The sequence below is a fragment of the Mus caroli genome, unplaced genomic scaffold (genome assembly GCF_978045245.1).
Source record: "Mus caroli unplaced genomic scaffold, Mus_caroli_1 scaffold_15, whole genome shotgun sequence".
NCBI classification, from domain to species: domain Eukaryota; kingdom Metazoa; phylum Chordata; class Mammalia; order Rodentia; family Muridae; genus Mus; species Mus caroli.
Window position 1 is genome coordinate 11,506,627 of NW_028227270.1, and position 17,647 is coordinate 11,524,273.

At 42.6% G+C, this 17,647-nt stretch overlaps 1 protein-coding gene across 8 annotated transcripts in view; it reads right to left on the bottom strand.

The window, feature by feature from the left end:
- Pde4d (phosphodiesterase 4D) overlaps positions 1-17,647 on the bottom strand; it is a 1,452,168-nt gene that overhangs the window by 34,078 nt on the left and 1,400,443 nt on the right. The gene's annotated exons all lie outside the window — the stretch shown is intronic.

The window sequence follows — 17,647 nt, forward strand, 5'->3', positions numbered from 1 at the left end:
GATAAACCACATGAATTTGACTGAACCAGCTCTGAGGCCCAGACTGGCATCACAGACAAAATGGGAGAGTTTGAATAGGAAACGAGACTAAACCAAAACATGACATGGCAGAGGCCCAGAGAGATCAAATGTGCCATTTCAGAAGTGGTATCTGCTCTTGAGAGTATCATAAACATTTAAGACTGACCTTTAAGACCTAAGTCATCCTCTGAAACATCCAAGACTAAACCATGGCCTGATTTTTTTTTTCCCCAAAATGACTTTATTTAAAACAGCAAATAAATACCTGAAACACTTAGTTAGAAAGAGTCTGACACCATACGGGCTATGTCTGTTGAGGAGTTCCTGGAACCAAGTTAACAGGAACCTAAGTTGATGTTTGTATTTTCATTTCTTGGCTAAGTGGATTAACTAAGGACAAATTAACATAAGTGGTGGTTTGAATGAGAAACGAAAACATCACGCATAGGCACAGATTTCTGGATACTTGGTTCCCGTGGGTGGTGGAGTTTAGGCTGTCTGAGCATGTTTAGGAGGCATGGCCTTGCTGAAGGAAGTCTGTCCTAGGAGCAGGCTTGAGGTTTAAAAGCCACACAACTCGTTCTGGTCTCTCTCTGCTTCCTGCTTGTGGTTCAAGATAGGAGCCCTCAGTTTTCCTGCCCTTAGCCACAACACGTCTCTTCTGCCATAATGGAACACGGAGTCAAACAAAGCCTTCCTTCTACCGGGTGCCTTGGTCGTGGTGTTTTACTGCAGCAAGAGAAGTGACAAATCCACACAGCGTTCTCCACTCATTGATACGGCTTGGATTCATATAGGCAGCTGTGTACATCCACAGCTATTTAGCCAGCTTAGCTGAAATCACCATCATCACGGCTATCCCTAGCACGACATTGGCTTCACTGAGGAATAATCAATGCAACTGGACAAACGTCACATAAAGCGAGGCGTCTTTGCTTCTAAGTTTGAACAGAGGAGGTCAGTCTGTCAGAGTTGGCAGATGGCATGATTTTATACAAAGGAAGTGCTACAGGCTCCATCAGAGCAAACACCAAACTGTTACAACTAATCAGCAAAAATCAATGCGTAAGAGGAAGATCTCACTCCGCATCGAAAAGACAGAAGATGCTCACTGGGTGCTGACTCTAGTCCATGTTCTAGATCTGCTGGCCAAACCCAACCATTTTCAGAAGCTATGTGCTGTCCGAGTCTGGCCACTCTTGGGAAGTTTTGTCCCTACTCACCGGTCTGTTCTCTTTCTAGTCGGGGAGAATCTGCCTCCCATTTTTAGCACATGAGCATTCCCCTCTAGTAAGATGGATTTGGGTCTAAGGCAGAATTTCCCAGAATGCAATGTAAAGAACATCTATCTAGTAAAACACCTTCAGATGATGTCCACTGTGAAATTGTCATTTTAGACACAAAGCGAGGCATTATGAAGGTTATATACATTAACATAGTCAAAAGATGTACTATGTATGGTGTAAGAGCTATACTATGTAACCTGGTTTATATTTACCTTTTATTTAACATTTCCCAAACTGACTTTACTACTGAACCCTTCTTAGGTAGAAACAGCGCACAGCACTGAGGTTTCATAGAGCACTCCTCTAAAGGTAACAGACTCCCCGCACTAGATACAAGTATTTTTGTAATAGACATCCACTTCCTATCTCCACAGATGACTGCTCAGTAGCTACCTAGGAGCGGAGAAACAATAAAGCGGCAGACCAAGTAAGTAAACAAGTAAACATACAAATAAACAAATGAGAAGAGGCCAAACATTAAAGTCAGGAAAGCTCCCCCAGGTGGAGAACTGAGACAGGACCCAACTACCTAGAAAGAGCCCATTGCAGTGCTGCTCAAGAAGTGTGTGCACAACCTGTCATCAACTGGGAAGACATCAATGCGGGTCATACAAAGGCGGGAGAAAGAGAGGTGGGTGGAAGGTCAGGGAAGATTGGCTGATGGTCAGCAGCAGCAGTTCTGGTGTACCCTACAGAATATGCCATGAATTTCAGAAACCTAGAATACAAGACGTGTTTTCACCACAAGGAAGTGCAAAAGAGGTGTATTTCACTTGATTCAAGGGTTTCATTAAGTAGGCATGTTTTGTAATATCGCATGATGGTATCCTATTAGTATGTACAGTTTTTTTTTTTTTGGTTTTATGTATCAATTAAACACAGTGTCCAATTTTAACTAACTAAAGAAAACTTGAGGCAGAATCCACCATGCAGAATGAGGCAGAATCCACCATGCAGAATGAGGCCACGTGGGAGGACACAGAGGCATCTCTGGAAGGCTCCGAGGAGGAGATGGTTTATAATTTAAACCCACCATAGTTTACATCTGTAACCTCTTCAAACAGGGGAAGAAAAGAAGCTCTGGGTCAGAGAGAGTAGCCAGAACTTTACAAGGTGAACCCTGGGATTAAAGAAAGGACCTATGGTCCAGACTTAGGGAGGTTTGAATGCTGCTAGCACCGAGATGGAGATGGAGGGGGGTCCTGGTGGGAGGCTTTGCAGGAGAATAGGGGAAGCTAATCTCCCCTCCAGTAGCAATATTTAAGTGTGCAAAGATTCCATGTGCTTTTTAAGCATTCCAGGATCTTTCATCCCTTCCCCCTCCCCTACCCCCACATCCTTCTAGCATTCTGGACTAGGAAGGCTGCCAGAGAATTCTGGAAAAGCCACCTTCAGATACTCCAAAGGCACCACATTAAAGCAGATTCATCGCTTTGAAACTTTTCTTGGTGTGTTTAGAGTAGTCCCGTAGAGAGGGCTTGAATAGACAATGTGTTGGCTTAAAAATCCCACCTCACCTCACGGGGGATTAGGACTCTGAAGGGCTGGGTAACTCCTCACTCAAGGTCACACAAAAATAACTAAAGGTAGACTCTAGTGTCCACCAAGAGCAGTATGCTCATTAAGTTGTGTGCAATTTAAGTCTTTCAAGAATGAAGACTAAATAATAATAAAATTTTTAAAAGATTTATTTATTTATTTATTTATTGTATATGAGTACACTGTAGCTGTCTTCAGACAAACCAGAAGAGGGCATTGGATCCCATTACAGATGGTTGTGAGCCACTATGTGGTTGCTGGGAATTGAACTCAGAACCTCTAGAAAGAAGATGGGTCAGTGCTCTTAACTGCTGAGCCATTTAAAGTAGGATAATAATGGAAGTGAGGCATGGTGGTGACTCAAGGCTAGAATTCCTCCAGCATTCGATATACTAATGCCCGGAACTGTTAGGAGTCTGTAGCCAGCCTGAGATACATAGTTGCAGATCAGCCTTGGTTACAAAGTGAGACATTATCTCAAAACAATAAGATCGGAGGGGAGAGCTCAACAGCCACAGAGGACACAGTTTAATAACAGTGTTTTCCTAGTTTGCTACCCGGACTGAGAACTGTGAAGTACACAAAGGTGTGGAGCACAGACTCCTTTCGAGACCCTCAGATGATTGTCTGCAGTGTGTCATGTAAGGGCTCTGGGCACTGTGAGGAGGAACCTGAGAGCCCATGTGATGTGGGTAATTCAGCATGGCGCATGAAGCAGCGGCCGGCCAGAGTTCACCGGGTCAGCAGCAGGACTATCTCCATGACACGGGATACAATCAGATTAAGAATGGTATGCAGGGGCTGCAGAGATGACTCAAGAGCACTGTCTGCTCTTCCAGAGGTCTTGAGCTTGATTCCCAGCAACCACATGCTGGCTCACAACCGTCTGCAATGGGATCCGAGGCCCTCTTCTGGTGTGTCTGAAGACAGCTATAGCAGTAGACTAACTCTCCTGAACAATGACTCTGTAAGTTCATTCCACTTGACTAAATGTGTATTAATTAGTATAATGAATACAACACTAACAGCATTGTTTAATTGGAGCTCTTTCTTGACATAGGGTTGTTTTTGGTTTTTTGTTTTGTTTTTTTAAAGAACATAGCTCAGGGACGCATCTTATAAATGTGGCAACAGAAGGGAGCACTGACCCCCATCCATTTACACAAAAAACACTGCAAGCATTATGAAGGGTGATCAGTGGCTGAACAGGAACAATAATAGCCAAGGCTGTCACTTTCCTCTCGTAGCTGAGGGGAGTACTCATGCAGATCAGGACCATGTAGACTTCTATTTGGGGACACTAAGCAGGTGGCATCCAGAATTGTCAGTTCTGATCATTCACGAAACTGCCTTCTAAAACTCACAGGGAAGCCTCGTGAAACTAAAACTGTGTATATGAACGGCATTTCTCCTCACCGCTGTGGAGAGTGCAGTCAACATACGTGAGCAAGTATCTCGGCAGTAGCATTCGGAGTTCTTTGGGTATATGTCCAGGGGGAGAGCTAGGTCAGCTGACTGATCTATTCCTAGCTTTGTGCGGAATCTCCATTCCTATACGGTTGCTAGCTTGCACTTCCATCAACAACGAGTCGGGGCTCCCTATTTGTCTTATTTTTGTTATACGTATTTGTGTTTATGGCCCGAGTGCGTGTCCATTAGTGTAAGTGAGCTGGCTCCTGAGAGGTCGGTCCTCGGGTCCGTTGAAGCTGTGGTTACAGGCGTCTGTGAGAGACATAACACAGGTGCTAGGCACTGAATTCTGGTCCTCCTGAAGAATTGGAAGTGTTCTTGAGCCTCAGCCATCTCTGCATTCCAACCGTTTGTTTTCTCAATCTTAGTGCTCATTACGGAAGGTGTGCGGGGTAATTCTATGTGGTCAGACACCTCACTGCAATTTCCCACAGACAGACTTGACTGAGAGACTGTCTAACATCCCCCACCCACTGTTGCCTTCTCGTCCTAGTACTAAATCATCAGCACGTCACCGTCTGGGCTTAGAATCCCACCTCTCCGGCCTTGGCCTCCTGATCCTCCACACCTTTGTCTTCCTGCCTTCATCCAGTCCTTTCATGTCGTTTCTAACCTGTTCCCTTCTCCCCTTGCTGCCTCGCTCTCTGATTCAACTTGTTTAGGGTCTTTTCACTCAAGATGACCCTGGCTCTTAAGTACTTTTCTAAAATCACTGCTGCTGTTTTCCTTACAATCAAATGTAAGAGTTCCTCGAGGGTCTCAGGGGTTACAGGTGGCTTAGACCTGCAAATAGGGCAGCCCAGAGTGCTGCCAAATCTATAGGTCTGGTGTCTGCCTCTGGCCCTATAACTAGATTCTCTCTTCCAGTCTTTCGCTTCCAGAAGCACCATTAGCTTCCCACCTCCATAGACAACCAACAGCACAGTCTATAAGCATGCCCCCTTCCTCCTTGCACTGTCTAGCCACTCCACTCCTTCTTACCTACAGAATCCCTAGATGCTCAAATCAACTTCCGTAGTAATTCCGGGACGCTCCCCAATCATCCTGCTCCTCTAGGTCGAGTCAATGTTCTTTGAACGTCTTCTACAAGGAGATGGGAGTTGTCTATTGCTCATTAGCACACAATGACTTGCTCCTATAGCCAGCCATATTTTCCATAGTATGTCTGCATGTTTGGTAGTGGTATGTTTTCATATAAGCACTCATACACAAAAAAAAATCTCCCTTTTCACATAAGAACCTTGGAGATGGTCCCTAAGAACAAGGCTAAAAAATATCCCTCACTGAGAAACTAAAAACTGCATCTCACTGTCAGCAGTCACAAGGCATAGAACATACCCAGTCGCTACTAAAAATGTTTACCCACAAACGTGGTATAGTGGGGAGACGGTGACAGATTATCCCAAGTAACAAAGACATGCAAGCTGCAAATGTCATTCAAAGGTGACTTGAATAAAGACCAAAACCAAGGGCAGGTCTAGCATTAAAAAGTTTGGATTCACTTAGAGATAAAGGCCTTGACAAGTAACAGAGGGCTGTTTTTTTTTTTAAACAAAACAAAACAAAAACAAAAACAAACCTATTCTACCTCAGTGAAATTAATTAGGTAAACCTCTAAGGAGAAAGATTTTTGGAATTAAAAACAAACAAACAAACACCCAGCAGCCTTTGACTAAGAAGCCCAAGTGTGATTTCTCTGCTAAGTGGCTGACAGTAGGTAGAAAGTGAATCATTTACCTAAATGGTGACTCTTTTTCAACCCCTATGACAACTGCACCACTAGGGAATTTCTCATCGCTGGCCATGGCTAGTGACAGACTCATGACCAAAGCCCCATCACTGAGATGGCACCAGATTCAAGGTCATGGCTCTTGCACTCCTGTTTTCTCAGCTGGATTGTCATGTCTAGTCTGTGAAAGAAAGGGTTCACTTTTAGTTCTCATTTCAACTTCTACCAGGAAAGAGAGCTAGCAGCATCCTTGTTGATTTTGTGGAACTTCCTTAGCCACAGTCTTAGTGGCTTGCACAGAACCTAGTGCCTTGGAAATCGTCCCCAAAAGAGGGAAAAAAAAAATCAAAGAAAAAGAAAAAGGGCCAACTCTGGAACCCCAGAGTGAAGATCTCCAAGGGCTCCCTTTCCTGTGGTTGCCTTCGTGCACAATCGCCCTGGGTGACCAGTGTTAACTGGTCAGTTTAAATAAAAATATGCTATCACAGGGTGCTAGGCTACCGAACTAAAACTAAAGTCAACAAACTCAGTGAGCACTGCATACCGGAGAGAGTTGAGGCCCCATAAATCACTGTGGCTGGGTATCAGGATTTCAAAGGCACCCCGTAAGCTTCCCCCACGCCTGTTGACTCTAGCTCCGGTTGCAATGGGTCACCTATACAGCAGCATATAAAGTTGACCTTTTAAGTTTAAAAATAGTTGCAGTGCTATCCCTACTAAAGATAGTCCCTGGGGCCTCCATGCGCAGGCTTCTGCTTTTAACAAGTCCTGAGAGGCGGGTTATATATGTTTCAACTGACATAGAAGACAGGCTCAGAGAGACAGGAACAATTTAATTATCCAAGGTCACATCTCTAGTGTGGGGTACATTTTTATCCTGTCTTGGGATTGGAAAACTCATCAGAATGTAGGGGACATCAGAATGGTGAAAAGGGTCGCCGACACCTGCCCCTCCGTTCCACTGGAGCATGTAGGAGCAGCTGACACCCCGTTCCTAGGACCCACCCATACTTCTTGTGACCTGGTTTCTTCCATCCTTTTGCAGCTCGCTCCCCACTATACCCATGCCTCTTCAACTTCCTTCACTCCCAAACAACACGTTCCTCAGGGGGGTGGCCCAGCGGCTGGATTGCATAAACTACCCATGCTGCTACTGGGCTAGGACTCAAGGAGGTCACAGGTGAAGGAGGTGACACCAGCTTGGAGTGCTAAAGAGGCTGAGTCTCGTGAAATACACCCGTGGCCATAAATTTCACTCTCCTGTCAGCCCCACCCCTCCTCCCACACCCATAGCTGACTGTCCTTCCTTAGATCTTTGCACCCTTTGGCTGACCTGTCTGGGATTTCTTTTTTCCTTCCAGGCTGTCCCAATCTCTCATGACAACTGCATTTCACCATAGGAGCCCCAAGGCTGGAGTGAGAAGCGGGAGGGGCAGGGACACCACCTGATCAGTTTTGCCTCCAGCCAGAGTCTTGACCCCAGGTCAGCTGGAATACTCCTCAGTGACACTCCATAGATAAGCTCTCTACCCTACTTTTCTGCAATTTTCATCTATTACCCCAACCCAGGAATCCAGAGCCTTATTTCCTTTTGTCCCAACTAGAAAACAAAAACAAAAACAAAAAAACCCAACTCCAAGCCAACTTATAGTAGGGCTAATTTTAAAATCCCAAGGCTGCTTACACCTTTCCTGAACTGTCTGCTGCCACAAACGCCACCATCAGCCAGGCTTTATCCAATGTTATTCCTAAATTCTCAGCCAACTTGTGCCTCAAGCTTTCGCTACATGGTCCTACCCGAGGCCCTCCCATAAAGATCGGGCTGCCTTAAGTCCAACTCTTGCAAAGAGCTAGAGCTCGAGGTAGTTCCGTTCCCATCCGACACGACAAGAAGGGAAGCAGAACAAGATGTCCTAGACTCACGATGTACGATCCTTTGGTAAGTAGAGGATCCCCTTCTGGGAATTAACATGTTGCTGATGTCACTTTAAACAGTCATTAAATGTCTGTGCATACTTTCAGAGTGTAGTCTGAGAACACGTATGGCTCTCCCTCTATCCGTCTGTGGATTGTGGTAGAAAGTTTCTAACACACAGTGCATTGACTCCAGGACGACACCAGATATCCCAGCTGGAGGTGTGTGAACACACAAAAGTGGTTCCCATTACGTAACTGTGCGGGACTTTTCTAACTAACTATGGCGGAAGTCATATGTGCCGAAAGGACAGTGTAAAAATATGTGCCAGGAAGACCAAAGAGCTGGAAGGTTTTTGCCCACTGGATCTGACTCCTCCCGTAGAGAACAGCGCTGCAGCTCTCTGAACTCATGGACTTTTTGACTGTCCCCCTCTGTGCCCTTCAACCACTAACAACACATGGAAAAACTCAGCTCTGGGTCCAACAACTCCCAGGTAAACCAATATTCTCTTGATGTGTAATGAGAAATAAGTTTATTTCTAGAGGCTTCTTTATGATGTCTCAAAACTCATCTCTACTTACCGCTGTGTAGAACTAAGGGGACGGCACCGAGAACATAAAAGTATGAAACCAGAGAACAGAAAGTCAACAGTTGACAGCAAAGATGATGTTAATCCTCTTCATTTTATCACAATTTAATTTTTGAAGTCGATTTGAAATATTAAAAATATAAAAATAAAAAACTATGATTCATGTAGCTTAACCCTCAGCCAAAGAAAGGAATTGCACTCCAAATTTGTCTAATTTTTAAAATATTCGTTCAACAGAATTATAGCTTAGCCTCTTTTGTGAAATGAGTTTTTCTCATACATAACAGAGTGATATAAATGCATCTGCAAATACTTATATGAATACTTTTTATTAAAAACAGAAAGCATCTCTAAATTGGAAAGTAATTTTGTTAAATTTTTTGCTACGAATTTCACTATGGCTATATGGTTCATTTTCTCCCCTAAAATTTAAAAACAAAACAAGACAAACCTAGCCAATATAAAATAGAAGCATTCCTGGGCAAAGAACGTATTTCTTTTCTAAGCACTGGAGCTGGCATAAAGGTATTAAGTAATTACTAAGAAATGAGCTTTAAAAATATGTATAATTCAGTATATATAATTCCTTAAAAATAATCATTTTTGTATGATCAAATATTTTTTTTCCTCTGCAGCTTTACCACTGTGGGGAAATATCTGTTGTTCTGTAGTCAGTTTGGATCAGAATGATCAGATAAAATTAAAAAGAAAACTAAGGCAAGAAGTCCACTCCACTTTAATAGGCACACCCTGTGAATCATTTGAAACATATTCTTTACGATGTCTTTATTCCCCTTTAAGACCGAAACAGCGCAACAAGAGTGCTGCTGTGAGCAGGCACAGTGGCCTTGAGAGTCAGCTTCCTGAAGGGTGGGAGAGGGCCACATCCATTGGTGTGAATGTATTCCAATATGGCAGTTACATCTTAGACTGGTTGCTATGGATACATCCCCATCACAACTGTGTTCTCCATACCCTAGACCTGTTTATGACAGGCCAAAGTCCTTCCTATTAGTGTGCATACATCTACACAGCACACTGTTGCCAGAAATAAGAGCTAGGGGCTGTCACCATAGGGCTGGCTGTGCTGCAGGCCAGAGATGCTAATGGGAGCTAAAGCACACATGCTGGGCAAAACTTCCCAGAATCCCATCCAACAGACACGTCCAAAACACACACCATGTTTTCACAAGCTAGTGGGGAAAACATCCCAACAAACCCCTTTCAGTTGGAATAATAAGCTGATAAGGAGAATGCTAATAATCAAATAGTCACACAAGGAAACATAGGGAAGCCGCTTCCATGACCTGCATGGTTTTGCCGATGCATGATAAAATGCTTAATTGAACCAACTTAAGACTAATTTAGAATATGTAACATTGCGTTATGTTATAGTGAGATTCCTAGTGAGACTCGCTCAGGGTTCTACCAACGAAAGGAAAAGCAGGCATTCTAGAGCTCGACTTTCCAATCAGAAGTGAAAAATGACATTTGAGGTAACCAATGCCTCTTGCTAGGTCTCACTTTACGTGAACATCAACACATTGATGCTGAGTGTTGGATAAATGAACTATGGGAAGCCTTGTCGTCAGAATAAAACAGCAGCAAGCCATGTTAAGAGGTTGGGAAAAATCACACAGAAAGGTCTTTGCAAGGTCAAAGAAAGAAAAGCCTCACAGTCAATTAGGAAAGCTGGAGGCTGAGGAGGGAGGTCTGGAGGGAAATGGAGTAAAACAGGCTTGATAGAGGAGGCAGCATTTTCAGATGTGCCTAGGAGGCTGGAGGTTTTAAACCACTTTGTTTTAGAACATGTTTACTCACAGGAAACGTGCACAGACAAGCTAAAAGTCCTGGCTGCTCCACACTCAATTTCTCCTATCTCTGACACTTCACACTGGTTGCAGTTATAATTGTTGCAGTAATCTAACACATAATGACGACTCGGGGTCCCTTAGCCCCTAGGACATGTCTGTTTTCTGTCCCAGGGACCCACCTAGGACAACATGTCACAGTACCAGGCCACAGCTCTTCTCGCTTGAGAGAGTTTCCTACGTTTTCCTCATTGGTGGTAATTAACCTTAAAAAGTTCTGAGGAATTCTGACCTGGTATACTGTAAAATGTCGCAAACTTCAATTTGTCTGATAAACATATTCCTGCGATTAGACTGGGGCCATGTTCACAGTATGAGGCTAACAGATGCAAAGAGCCATTTTTATCAGAGCATATCAAGGATATATGGTCAATATGGCTCACAACTGTCAGTGCTGGACTTGACAACCTGGCCAAGGCAGGGCTCGTCAGTATTCACTGCAGGGTAAAGTCCCCCGATCCCCCACCCACCCAGTTCATACTACGCTATGTGGAAGGAAACTGTTGTCCAGTCTCCATATTTTGGGGCTGGGGAGTGGAATTCTCCCTTCTCATGGGGAGAACGTACAACAGTGACTCGGAGTGTTCCTGCCCACAAGTTTGTCTATGCCCCATATCATTTTGCTCAGCTGGGGTTTTTGTTGTTGTTGTTGTTGTTGTTGTTGTTTCCAGTATGGGTTATGTGTATTTGTTTTATAATTTGGGTCATAACCTAATTTCACATTTTCTTGCTCAAATTGTTCCAGCTCAGGCCACTGGGTGTTCTTTCGGTGTACTCTTGCATCAGGCTGGTATGTCCTCATCGGGGGAGTTCTGTGTGTGTGATCACGTCCTTCCTATCTGGCACTGTAAGACGCTCCAGGCTCTTCTTGTACATTCCCTGCCTGAATATAGAAGCAACTCTCTCTCTAAGGGATCTCAATCCCCTACTATAATGCGATATCGCAAATCAAAGTTTAAGTGCTAAGTGTGCCCATGATAAGGGGTACAGGTGCTTGTCACGCCTCTCTTCTGATGAGGCAAGGAAATATTTATGCCATACTATATTAATTAAGATATTATAAAGTGGAATGGTGGACTGTGCTCTGAACATGCTTTTTTGAACATTAAATAGTAACAAGAAGTGGTGTGCCTGGGTACTTCCAATGTCATTGGAAGGAGAGATGCCTTTATTTCTAGGGGAAACTGGATAGGCTATTCTCTGCTACTGCTTTATGCATTTTTGCCAGAAAAAGCTCAGAGTTTAAGGCATTTAAACAACAACAACAAACAAACAACAATGAAAACTCCATGTTAGATTTTTTTTAAAGGATATATTTGTAAAATTATGGGAAGAAGCAAAAGGTGTGAACTCCCTGAAAACAAATGGAAAAACACTACTTAATGTCAAGCATTCCAGGGGGCACTTTTTGAAATTGCTTTGAACCAAAACTTAACATATAACACCACACATCAAATCGCCTGGGAATCACAAAGTTGGAACAGCACTAACAGACTACACTTTCGAACGGAACAGAAATAATACAGTCTTATGTTCCTACAAAGAATACAATACTGGGTTCTCCTAAGCTCGGTTTTTCCTATGGATACATAGAACGTATGGAGTGCTCGGGTACTCTCTGCACCAAGCTGGACTTTGTGTGCATTGTAGCATTTGCTCTCTCTCCTTCCTTTCCTCTCTTCTTCCCTCTCCCTCCCCTCCCTAGATATTATCCCTTCTCTCCCTATACCCCTTCCCCAGTACCTCCATATTACAGGTAGGCTTGACTTATCTATGAAGTGGTGAGTGACCTTGAACTACTGCTCCTTCGGTCCTCTTCCCAAGTGCTAGGATGACAGGCGTGTACCCTGCGGCCCTGTTTATGCTGTGCAAGGGGTTGAACCCAGGGGCTTCATGAATACTAGGCAGGCACTCACTCTACCGAGTGCCCTAGATCCCTAGCCCAGCATCCCAATCGGATTGCCCTTCTCACTGCTGTGTTTATAAATGAAGACACTGAGCTTTGGGGAAGGCAAGGCTTGCTGCCCAAATTATTAGGGAGCAAACAGGCAGAGCTGGAACCTGAAACCAAGTTCCCCTGACGACAAACATCTATGTTCTTTCCACTCTGCAGGGCTGCTGTAAGCACTAATAGTGCGTGCGCCGGGCCAGGACAGCAAGTAAATGCCACTCATCTGCCTTACATAGAAAGTTCAGCAAAAATATTTCCAAAAGCCAAGAATACTGAACAATCACAAAAGAAAAAAACGTTTGGTATTTTCCACGGGACAAGATCGTAAACCCATGATTACGTTAGCTGCTGTGTCCAATTTAACTAATGTCCTAGTGAACATCACGGATATGTCTGCTCTTTAAGAAAGTCTCTAGGTGCGTCACCCAACTGTTGGAATGAAGAAACTGCTTTTCTATTCCTGACATCCCTGTGCACTGGACGCCTTGGGTCCTTCAAAGCATCGTCTCCTGGCCTTGGCTTTGGGGAAGGAGGTTGTCCAGGGAAGCTTTAATCATGCTAAGGACACTCACTGTTTTATCCCAACTAAGCCTTAACATTTTGATTTTTTTTTAAAAGGGCGGGATAGTTAATACTGTGCCATAGAAGCTACCATTTTCCTATAAATCAAATTGATTGATTGATGATAGCTGAAAGCATTCTCTTAGTGATTGATTTATTTAATGAAACATAGAAGCAAGGAGTGAGGGGTTAGTTTATGCGAGCCAACACAGAAAGCTGACCCAGGAACTGAACCAATGACACTGTTGGCTTTTTTCCCTTTAGTTTCTCATGTCTTGCTACGTTATAAACAAAGACCTTACATGTCAATGAAGTGAAAATCCTTATAGCAATGTTTCCAGACCAGAGAGATGCACATACTCACACACTCACTCACACACACTCACACACACACACACACACACACACACACACACACACACAGATGTGTGTAAAACTTAAAGCATTTTTAAGCAAGTGTTTTGTTTTTCTATTACTATTTAAAAGCAAAGGGAGAATTTTTTCTAACTGTGGTAATATAAAGGATTCCAAATCTTTTATGTTTTTATCTTTTATGTGAGGCTCTAGAGACAAAAATAAAAAAATAAAAAACAAACAAACAAAAAAGCTTTCCCAAATCTACCTTTATTAAGAAGTTGGAAACATAAGACACCAAACTCAAAATATCAAGAAGCCAAGTTCCCAGTTTCTATGGCTATACAAGAGCTTTTCTCTTAAAATTTATATATTTATTGAGGCATATATATGTATATATATGAACTCTTAAGAATCCTCTTTTTTATGTTTTAACAGCTAAAACTGTTTTAATTGTCACTACTTAAAATGCCTCTTGCAACTAACTTAGCTTCCTTTGTAATGGGATTTCAGTCCTTCTGAGTTACCTTATACTTTTGTGGGGCAGGGCTGGAATATCTTAAGATTCAGCTACAGCTGTGAACAACCCATCTTCCTTCCTGCAAACCTCCTGGCCGGAATAAAACCGTTATTATCTGAAGTCACAGCAAGTGCTAGCCTGTGCTATGAGCTGGCACACATACGGCAGCAGGGGGAGCCAGTGGGAAAATAGTTGAGAAGAACCGGGCTCCAGAAGAGAAGCTTAATTTGTTCTCAAAGCAGAGACCAGCAATGGACCCAAAAGACAAACTAAGACTAACAGAGAAAGCATCACTACAAGTGCAAAGCCGATGTGGGTGCCTTTGAAAGGAACCACGGAAAAACCTTAAGTCTTTCCAAAGGATGCTTGAATCCCAATTTCAAGACCAAGTTACAGTTCGCTGGAAAGCCCAGTGCTTTCCAAGAGTGCTGAGCTGCCGAACTACCCCCAAAATGTGAGAGCAGACACAAGCTAATATTTTTAGATTGATATGTTTTAGGGTTATTTCAAAAGGATTTCATTTTTCTCCTGCAAGCATCACTGATCTTACATGGAAGACCCAGTAAAATGAGCATTATTAGATCATGAGAGGGTTGTTGCAAGGTTGGAACAGAAATTTCTGTGAACTCCGGGGACCAGACTTCTGCCGGCTCTCATGCAGACACCTTCCAACCCTTATCTGACCCCTTTGGGGGGGGGTGTGACCAGAAACACCATGAAAGTATCTTAAAGTATTTTACTTTGAAAATATTTTAGCTTTGCAGAATCTGTATAGAAGGACAGCAATGTGCCCCCAAACTCATACATATGTATGTCTTGAAGGCTAGCAAGGCCTATATTTCCAGCTACAGAATAGCAGAAAAACACCTCATTCTATCTGGAATTTAAATGTGAACTTAAGAAATGCCTGGACATCTCCTTAGAAACTCAAACTATTCTAGCTATTTATGGATGATAAAGACATATTACAAAAATCTATGACACATAGAATTTCTACCAAAAATTACTCTTGTGCAGTAAACTAATAAAAGTGAATACTTCAGACAAAAAAAGGAACTCAAGAAAATTTGACCCCAAACTCTTACATTGCCCTTTCAAAATGGTTATTGTTATGCCCCAGATTATACTAAAGGAAACTGTAGCTTAAAAAGTTTACGTAAATTATAATGTTTTAATAACTCAGTGAAGAAGAGAATAAAACACAGAATGAACTTCTAGGTCTGTCCAGCTCTAAAGCCCCGAGGCCTCACTGAAATTGCCCTCAATTGCTGGTTCCGGGGGTGGGGGGTGGGGGGGGAGGGAAATCTGTACAACTCTTAGGCAGATTAATGTGCATTTGAGAGTAAATGCTGTAGATGTAATCACTCAAATTAAATGCCATCTGGAATCTCTTACGCCTCCAGTACAAGCATCTAGCATGAGTTACAGCCACCCCTTGCCTTGGCCAAGATTTCAACCATATTCTTGTCCTGAGCAAGCAACACAGACAATGTGTTGTCTGCTAGACATCACCTTAAAACTACTAATCATTGCAAATTTCTTTTTATTGAGATCTTTTACCTATACGAATTCTCCGTTAGCAGGCTGAAAGATCTGGCTTCCCCGCTTTCTGCCTGCCAAATCACCTCCATAATAGATCCTGTCTGTTAACAGTTTTTAAAAAAATCTAGACTTCTTATTTGTGCATTATTGTGTTTTTAATATTAGGAAAAAAGTGTTTAAAACTTCCTCAGAGGAGAACACTATCCTGATATTTCAAGGCAAAAGAAAAATGAGCTGATTGCATTAACTGAATATAGGGCAATAAATTTTATCTACCAAGAAGTAACTTGCCAGACTCATTCACTCAGATATAATAGCCCAAGGAAGCTGTTCACATTGCCAGCCAAAATGAAGGCAGGCTGTCTCTCCCAGCCCTTGGTTGACCAGTTGTTCCGACACACTTTATCACTGGGTGGAAGTGGTTTGTTTATTAAGTGGAAGGCTGATGTTACAACCATTCTCAGGAACTTTTCTTTTTTCTCTAAGTTAACTTTCTCATCTCTGAAAGGGGCTCAAGAGTTTAGGAATGAATGAATTCACAAAGCAATGAATGGCTTTGACACTAAAACTTCAAGCAGTAGTCAACTGGGCAAACATATTTAGTATTTAGTGTTTAGTATAATATAAAATATGTAAGTAATAATATTTAATGTGTCATGTTAATAATCCTTTGACCACCAGGCATCAGCACAGCTGTATGCATTTTTGAAGAATTGCAAAATTTGAAGAATTTTGAAGAACTCTTCCTTTATCTCACTTCAGCCAAATTAACCCACCTCCCATAGGATCGTGTAGTAGCTATTACAAAGTCTGAAAACCTTTTTCAATGAAGATTAAAAAAAAAAAAAGACAGAGCCCTGTCTAATTTGGTGCCTATAAAAGACAGGCATTATTTTGAGCAATCCCTGTGACGTATAGTTTTCAGCCTAAAACACAGACATAAGTCACTTCACAGTTTAAGTCACGGTGCTGTTCGATCTCACATCAATTATTAATCTCAAATGCAGGTTTCACCATCGAGAATATGGATTTTAGGGAAAGTGCATGCAAAGTGTGGTCAAGTTATGTTGAAAGTATTGTCAAATGAGATTGAAATAACAGGCAAATGCATGTATCTGGCCAAGGGGCTTTCAGCGTTTGATCTGTCTCTTGCCACATTTATACAAGAGATACGAGAACACGGGCCTACTGATAACGGCCCGCTCAGCACTTAAGACACTGGACATATTCAGCATGTGTCTTCTGCTTTATAAAGCAAATTATAAAAAGATAAGGTTATATTTTAATAAATGTCACAGTTTGTTAGTCCAAGGAGGACAAGGGCACTCAATGCTGCTTCGGGGAGTTAGTAGTAGAAAGCAGTAACTGGTCATTGGAATGAAGAGCCGAGCCGAATTTAGAAATGAGGCCCAGATGACCAAAGGGGAAAAAAAAGGGCAATCAAATGCAGATTTGATTATCAATATGGTACAAACCGGTGAGCTAGTACTTTTGGGGAGCCCGGTTAGTTAATGGCCAACTTTTCACTTCAGCAACAATGCTAACTCTATGAAAAGTGTTCTGGATACAACAATCCCGTGGCTGGCTGACAAGCTAAGGCATATATATATATATATATATATATATATATATATATATATATATACATATATATTCTGCATGAGAAATAAAGCAGGTGGGAAAGAAACTATGCTGAGCAAACAGAACCAAGAAAGAAAGCATCATTCACTGACAGACAGAGATACAAGAGGCAAAATGTCACCACCCTCCTGACCTTGTAAAGAGGTGTCCAAAACTACAAAAACAGTCTACAGAGACAATTCCTTCTAACTGCCACAGATCCTTATTGACTCGTTCAGCCGTTTGCATCAAATATGTAGAAGCCTCCTTCCCTGGCCCCTAGGCCATCCGGTCATTAACACATAATCTCAATCATTTCTTTGCAAAGCCGAAGATGGAAAACACATGATTTTGTTGTTTTAAATGCAACTCTAGAAGTACTCTACCTTATCTCCCAGGCTGCTTAAAGGCTGCCTGATGCTGAAGGTTACTTCGTAGCCCCCCATGCTTCATTAATTGCCAAGACCTGCAGCGCTTTGGCACACATGACACAAATGCCCAGCTGAAGCCTAGTGGCGGCTAAATGACCTCAGAAACCTGGACCTGTTCTCCAAGACCGAAGGAGACAAACGAAGCACAAGACCCTCCTAACTTTGTTCTCTGCAGATGGTACATACAGGGAACAGAATATTTAAAGGCTCCATCCTTCCAAGGTACCCTGAGAACCAGAGAAATG